Source organism: Oryzias melastigma, unplaced genomic scaffold (genome assembly GCF_002922805.2).
Source record: "Oryzias melastigma strain HK-1 unplaced genomic scaffold, ASM292280v2 sc00331, whole genome shotgun sequence".
Taxonomy (NCBI): Eukaryota; Metazoa; Chordata; class Actinopteri; order Beloniformes; family Adrianichthyidae; genus Oryzias; species Oryzias melastigma.
In genome coordinates, this window is record NW_023416933.1 from 55,639 (window position 1) to 63,237 (window position 7,599).

At 38.3% G+C, this 7,599-nt stretch overlaps 1 long non-coding RNA gene across 1 annotated transcript; it reads right to left on the reverse strand.

Moving 5' to 3' along the window:
• Nucleotides 1-369: 369 nt before the first annotated feature.
• LOC112140753 lies at nt 370-1,987 on the reverse strand. Its single transcript, XR_002918246.1, has 2 exons — nt 1,824-1,987; nt 370-985 (listed from the first exon to the last, which is right to left on the reverse strand). It is a non-coding gene; the product is annotated as an uncharacterized LOC112140753 (long non-coding RNA).
• Between the last annotated feature and the right edge of the window lie 5,612 nt (nt 1,988-7,599).

Sequence of the window (7,599 nt, forward strand, 5' to 3'; positions counted from 1 at the left end):
CTATTTTTCAGATTTAGCTATATTCAGTCTATTTTACTTTTGTTTTGTTATTCTATTTTACTTTATTACGTTATTTTACTCCATTTCTGGTGCTGTACGGACGCTGGTACCTGAATTTCCCTGAGAATTTCCAAAGGGATTAATAAAGTATTTTCTTTTCTATTCTAACATTTTTAATAAAACATTACGTTTCTAGCATAAGCAGAGTGAGTTTAAAACAGGCAGTCAACCTAATATACAAGGGATTTTTCAATATAAGATGAGAATTTGGTGATGTCCCCTTGAACATGAAATATGCAAAATGCAGCAGTTCTCAGAAGAAAATAATTACAACTTTTTGATACACGGAAACAGCATTTTCAGCACAGATCAGTGGACAATTATTTATTTTACCTTTGAAAAGTGACAGATGTTTCACACATCAACTTTACTGAACTTTTAAGTGTTTGAAAAAGTCTTGACTTTGTTCTCTGCAAACTGAAGAACTCAGAGAAACGTTTCTTCCTGGCTTTGCTCCACAGAAACAAACCACAGCAGGAGGAGGAGCTTCACAGCAGAACATGAAGCTTCATGTTGGAGCTGAAGAGCTGCTGTGTTCTCTCTGTTCTTCATTCAGTACCACAGAAAAGAATGTTGCTGCTTCTCATCTGGATGATGATGGTCTCCTTTCAAACTGGTGAGTCATCAAAAGATACAGATGGAAAAGGAGATGACGGACAGGAGAAACATCTGGAGATGTTTGAACTGATTTACTTTGAGATGATCAAAGTCAGATTCAAGATTAGAATCCAAATGTCCTGATGAAATCTATCTTTGTTGTTTCCAGGATCCTCTGAGGATTTACTGAAACCATTGAAAGATGAAGTGATGGATTTGGAAGGAGAAACTGTCACTCTCTCCTGCAAATATTCTGGTTCTGTGTATAATGTTCAGTGGTACCAACAGAAGTCCAGTTCATCTCCTCAGTCCGTCCTCTCTGACTTTTCTACAAAAACAGAGAAATATTCAGTGAAACATGACAAACCCAACCAGGAGTTTCATCTACAGATCTCCTCTGCTGCAGTGACAGACTCTGCTGTGTACTACTGTGCTGTGAGGCCCACAGTGACAGGAAACAACAAAACTCTGTTCAAAAACCTGCAGAAATATGTTACACGGCTAAGAATGATGGGCCAACTCACTCTTGGTGAAACATATTTAATGTTTCCAACACTGGAAAATAAACAATAAAGCAATCAATAACTGCTGCGCGCTTGGTCACGTTTTGCTGACTCGCTCATCACGTAGTGACTGAGCTCCTCCTTCTAGAGTCAACTGCTTTCACAATTACATAGTTTTACATTTGACATAACCTCTGTAAATTAACAAATCATAAAATGCATTTTACACTCCATTAGCAAACACATGAACTTCAGTAACCTTACTATTCTGTATTTTACTGTTCCAGATCATTTTAATAATTATCTTTACCTCTTATGAATTTCTAGTATGAACTGTCTCAGCTTGAGAAACATATTTTAAACTACTTTCTTTAACAATTTTTGTTCTGTTTTCACACTAATGAAATAACAAACGTTTCACATTTTATCTCTCATAACATAGCTTATCATTTGACCAGTTAGCTTACACTGCATTCAAACATTCATCAGATGTGTTACTGCGGTCGCCACCGATCCACGTCCGCCATCTTAGTAACACAACTTGGTGTCTGACTCCTAATAAGTTAAACAGCGCATTTTCCTCAACTTATTCTACTCTGAAAATAACTTAAAACACATTATAGCCGTCACATATCATTTGTGTGTTGGTTTCAACCAGCTTACCTGGAAAATAAACAATAAAACAATCAATAATTGCAGCGCGCTTGGTCACGTTCTGCTGACTCGCTCATCACGTAGTGACTGAGCTCCTCCATCCGGTGTCAACTACTGATGGCCAAAGTGCCAAGCGCCCTCTGCTGGTGAAACTAAGTACTAACGAAAAGACCTTTTTTTAACACACAGAATGTGTTCAGATATGTATGAGACTAGTTTTACCAATCGTTTATGACTTAAAATAAAATAAATGGGGGGGCAACTATTTTAAATGTCTGTTTTAATCACACAGTGCCACACAGAGAACACAATACAGCTCAGCATCCACTAGAGGGTGTCACACACTTTAAAAGCACTGATTGTTGAGTCAGTGGACTGATGGAAAACAAAGAACCATTGCATATGGATTTGGAAAAAAACATCTTCTCTTTGATTGGCTTAGCTGATCTTTTAAAAAAGGACCTCATTGATCCCTCCCACTTGAACTTTTCCTCATTGTGCTGCAGTGGAAGAACAGAGTTCATCTTCTGTCTGTGTGTCTTCAAGAACTCCAAAGACATGTTGCTTTACCTCTTTTTGTTTCTATCTCACATTCTAGGTGAGTTTAAGAACAGAGATTCAAGTTTGCTTGAAGCTGCTGCATGAACTCATCATCTCATTCATCTAATGGCTTCATTTTCTCCACTTTTTCCAGGACTCACAGCTGGAGACACAATCTCTCCTGATCAGGATCAACTTACAGGAACTGAAGGAAAATCTCTTACAATGAAATGTAACTTTCAGACAGATGACAACGGTCCTAGACTTTACTGGTACAAACACGATTCTGACCTTCAGGCTCCTCAGTTTATTCTCTGGAAAAGAGGAAAACGTTACAGAGGTGAATATATTCCAGATAAACGATATGAATCCAGAACAACATACACATCAACTGAACTGATCATCACAAAGTTAACTCTGGCAGACACAGCTCTCTACTACTGTGCACTAGAGATACCACAGTGATCCAAAGTGTAGAAGAGGCTGTACAAAAACCTGAAGACAGATATGGACTACTCTTCAAAGAGGAGGGAAGTGGTTTTCAAAGCACAGCTTCATATCAGATGGATTCTGTTTATCCCTGTTTTATCAGATCTCTGTGGTTACAGCTGCTAATGAAACACTGTGGGAGGATTCACATGATCACATGATCCACATTAACCAATAAGCATCTACATGACACTTTAAATGTCCCAATCAGGTTTCTTTTTTTAGACGATCGGATTTTGAGTTATTTGATTCTGAGCACCTGTCAATACCAAGTCCCAATTTTCACAGGAGGAAACAAGGTAATAATTCGTCCTAATGGAAAACAAAGTTTGTGAATTTGTGATAACAAGATTATCAAAAACAAAGAATTAAACGGAAATAAGATGTTTAAGGAGTGTAGGTTCACTAATAAATAAAAAATAGACCAAAAAAAAACAACTCGTGGGGAGTGTTTTCTTCTATTGTTTTTGGTGGTAGCCACAAAATAAAGACTTAAATCAGGTAAAGTCTTTGTGTCTCTGTGCAGGAAGGAGAGAAAGGTTCTTGATTATCTCGTTATTATGAGAAAACAAACCTTTTTTTCTTGTTATAACAAGATAGTGGATCTCTTTTTATGGCCAATTTTAGCTTCCGTAAATATCTTCAAAAATCTTAGTTTTTTAACTAGATGATACGTATTCATTACTAGCTGGTATCATTAAAACCATTTGTTAGTTTTTTTTTTTTAATTATGACATTATTTTTTAACTTCTTAAGACATTGCGTTTTATGATTTAGTTCCACAGTTTTAAATTTTCTTAACTGAGGCAGATGTCAGATTAATAAAAAGGCAAAGAAGAATTCGGGTCTCAAAGGGTTAAATTATGGAGCTAGCATTTAGCACAGTTAGCAGCTGCTGTGCAGCCGTCTCTGTCGGCAGCACAGTGAGCTTCACCTTAAAAAGAAACAAAAACCTGATCTTTTTCTGTTGAAATGTCTTTGAGGGTTGTTGTTTGTGTTAAAACAAACCAATAGACACTTGTTGTCAGTTTTGAAAGTTTATTAAAAGACTTATTGATCCTGGAAGTCTACAAATATCCCGCTGGATATACGGCTGGAATGTTTTTGTTAGCCTCCTGCTTGAACTGCTGCAGTATGCAGACTTTTAGTGGAGTATGTATCCAGAAAAATAAGTTTGAAATACTAAGTGCTATGTTGATTTTTACTGTTTTAGAACAGATTTTAATAATTTTCTTCACTCTTATGAATTTCATGTGTGAACTGTATCTACTTAAGAAAATCTTTTTCAAACTGTCTTTTACCATCTTTGTACTTATTATACAAAAATGAAATGACCATAAACATTTCACATTTTCTCATGAGATACACAGTATACTAAAGCTTTGACCTGCATACCATGTGTGAAGAATGCTGACTCCTGTCCAAGCTCAGTGACCGAGTCAGCACTGGAGTAACTCCACACAAGTACGAACCATTTAGCTTAACTGTGGATCTAAGGATCTCAGGTTCTCAACACGTTTACTTTGTTAGCATGTCTTCTCCATAAACTCATGCTTGTGCAAAATTTGTATAAAAGGTTTCTGAGTTATACCAACTGACAACTGGTTAAACTAAATATTAGCTTAACTTATATTACTTTCTAAAGCACTTAATCACCTTTTCTTTGAGGTCAACCAGTTTACCAGCAAAGCAGACAAGAATACAATCATAGGTAACTTGGTCACCAACTCTGCAGACTCGCTCATCACATATTGACAAAGCCTCTTCTGCTGGTGTCAAGTCACTGATGCATAAACCACAGAGCACATCCTGCTAGCAAAACTGAGAAATGATTAAAAACTACTTGGCAATTTAGATTGACATAACAGTAATTTTGCACATTGTTTCAGAATCTAGCACAAAATGTAATGGAGAACAACTATTTTAAATGCATGTTTCAATTACATAGTACCACATTTGCTGCATCATGAAGTTAAAAAAAGAGAAAAAAAAAAATCTGAGAAATTCAACCATTGGAACAGCTTTATACAGACTTTTGTTTGTACCAAGAACATAGTGGAATAAAAAAAACAAAAAACAAGATAATGGGTTTGGCAGTCTTATGGCGTGAGACTCCTGTGGGTGTTGTTGTGGTAGCAAAGCTCCCACATCACCACCAGCAGCAGCAAATTGTTACCTTAGTTTTTCTGCATCCAAACATCCATCATCAAGTATTGCAAAGTGTGGATGCAGTGATGTAAAGCACACTTCACATTCTTATTTCATAAAGCAGTAAATTATTTCATTTCCTCCCTTCTGTACAACCACCTGACTTTAGTGTGCTGAAGGAGCTGCAAGTGAGGGAAGAAATAGCCACAGTAGAACAATTCATTCTGGAATTTTACCCACCACTAAATTCAGCTTCTATCTTCCACCAGATGGCGACATAGTGAAGTGGGCGGGGCTCTCCTCCTGCTCTGTGTTCAACATTCAGTCAATAAGAAGTGGTGCTGTGAAGAGAACAATTGTCAGAGTGAATGTTGAACATCAGCTAGTTTCTCCTGTTGATTGAAACCTTGTTGTACAGATGGAACATTGGCTGTGGATTCTTCTTGCTGCTCTTTTCTTTGGTAAGACACAAAGATCAACATGTTTCCTCTTCAAACACTTCAACACATTACTGAGCTGTACATGAAGAGCTGTTCAAGCTGCTGATTGTTGTCCTTCAATCAATCATCTTTATTGATTCATCTCTTCCTCTGCATGTTCTGTTCTTCCTCAGAGTGTAAAGGAGAAGACAAAGTGATCCAACCAGGAGGAGAAGTCATTGCTGCTGAAGGAGACTCTGTCACACTCAGCTGTACCTTTGAGACCAGTTCTTCAAACCCATATTTGTTCTGGTACAAACACGAAGTGAACATTTACCCAAAGTACATGTTGAAACGTGACATATTTGGAACCAAAGATAATGCTCCAGAGTTCAAGAAAGACAGATTTAATGCTGAAGTCAAAGACAAATCAGTTCCTCTGAAGATCCAGAATCTTCATGTGTCAGACTCTGCTGTGTACTACTGTGCTCTGCGGCCCACAGTGACAGGAAACAACAAAACTCTGTACAAAAATCTTTGGAAAACTTAGTATCCTTAACAACCACTAGAGGGTGCTATAGTTCAATAACAACGTGCACACAAACAAACAGCAGTAATACACCTTTCCAAAACTATGCTGATGACTCTGAGATCTACATTTCAGTTTCAGCAGGTGATTAAGGAGCAGTGGACGGAATCTGTTTCCGTCTCCAACAGAACAGTGAGTGAAAGCAGAACAACTTTCTTTAGATGAACACAGACAGACTGAGATAATCATCTTTGGTCGACAGAATCTCAGAGAAAGTGTTGAAAATTATCTTCAGTCACTGCAAATAAGCTTAGAATTCTTGGCTTTATCATAAGCTCAGACTTGAACTCTAACAGTCGTATTAAATCTATAACATCATTAACATTTTAACATCTTTAAAACATCATCACAATCAAAGATTTACTGTCTAAAGCAGTGGTCAGCAATGACGTTAACTGCCAATTCGAAATTCTTTCCTTAATATATGTGCCATCACCAACCATAATGCCAACTCGTGTTTTTGTTGTTTCACCTTTCAGCACATCCCATTAGGGGATGCCACAGCGAGTCAGCTTTCACTGATTTGGACAGGTGGTTTGACAAAGAGTTTTTAAGCCGGATGCCCTTTCTGACTCAACCCTGTATTTTTAAGGCACAGGAAGATGTCATGATTTCCATGAGCCGAGAAGGACCCAAGTGGCAGAACCCTGAAGATCACAAACACAAAACTGGTAAAGGTAAAAGATTTATAGATGAAGGAGCAGTAGACTGGAGAAGAACTAGGACGGCAGGTGGATCCGGAGTCAGTGTGCAGGTTGAGATGGTGGAGAGAGCGATATCAAGGAGTGGAGAGAGGCAGCACAGGAGTCTTTGCAGTAGGTTTCTAAATGTAGCTGAAGATGGTGAGTGGCGTTCTTTAGTTTTTCCGGATGTAGATGATGTGGAGGTGTTGTGGCTTGAGTTGTTGTAGAGAAGAAGGACGAAGCGTGAGGTCTGGAGACGGTCAGCACTTAAGGTGAATGAATTCTGAAGATAAGAAACAGATCAGGAGCTGTGAACTTGAAGGTGACGAAAAATTTTGAGCCAAGCATGAACGAAACTTTTAGTAGTTCCAGGTACTATACCCAAGGAAGGCAACAATCTGGCGATGAATACTGGGAGCTGCAGAGCTTACATGCTGGGACTGAACAGCTGAGTGGATGAGGTGAGTGCCGACACCTGCTTGAAGCAGCCAGAGCCACTGCCAAACAGCATGCACCAGGAAGACCTGCCAAGAGAAAGAAAAGAGATAGAGAAGAGTGGAAGGAAGGGGGGACAAAGAAAGAAAAGAGAACAAATCAGTCCCAACCCTGGGCGAACCATGACAGAAGACTCAGTTAGACAGCAGTGTGAACGGTCTTGCCCAAATATCCATACTGGATTTTCTAGCTCATTGCACGCCCTGAAAAACAAACCCAGGTGTTCTGTGAGACAGTCCTACACCCAGCCAACTATAATACAAACTCTCATAAAAAAAATTACAAAAACATTTCTAATATATTTCTATATAGCCGTGAACACCGTCTACCTCCAATGAATAGAAGACACATTTTGTTTATTGTGAGGAGTTCATCAAAAATCTTCAAAAGGAAAAGAAAATTGAAATCCTATCCTTTAAAGG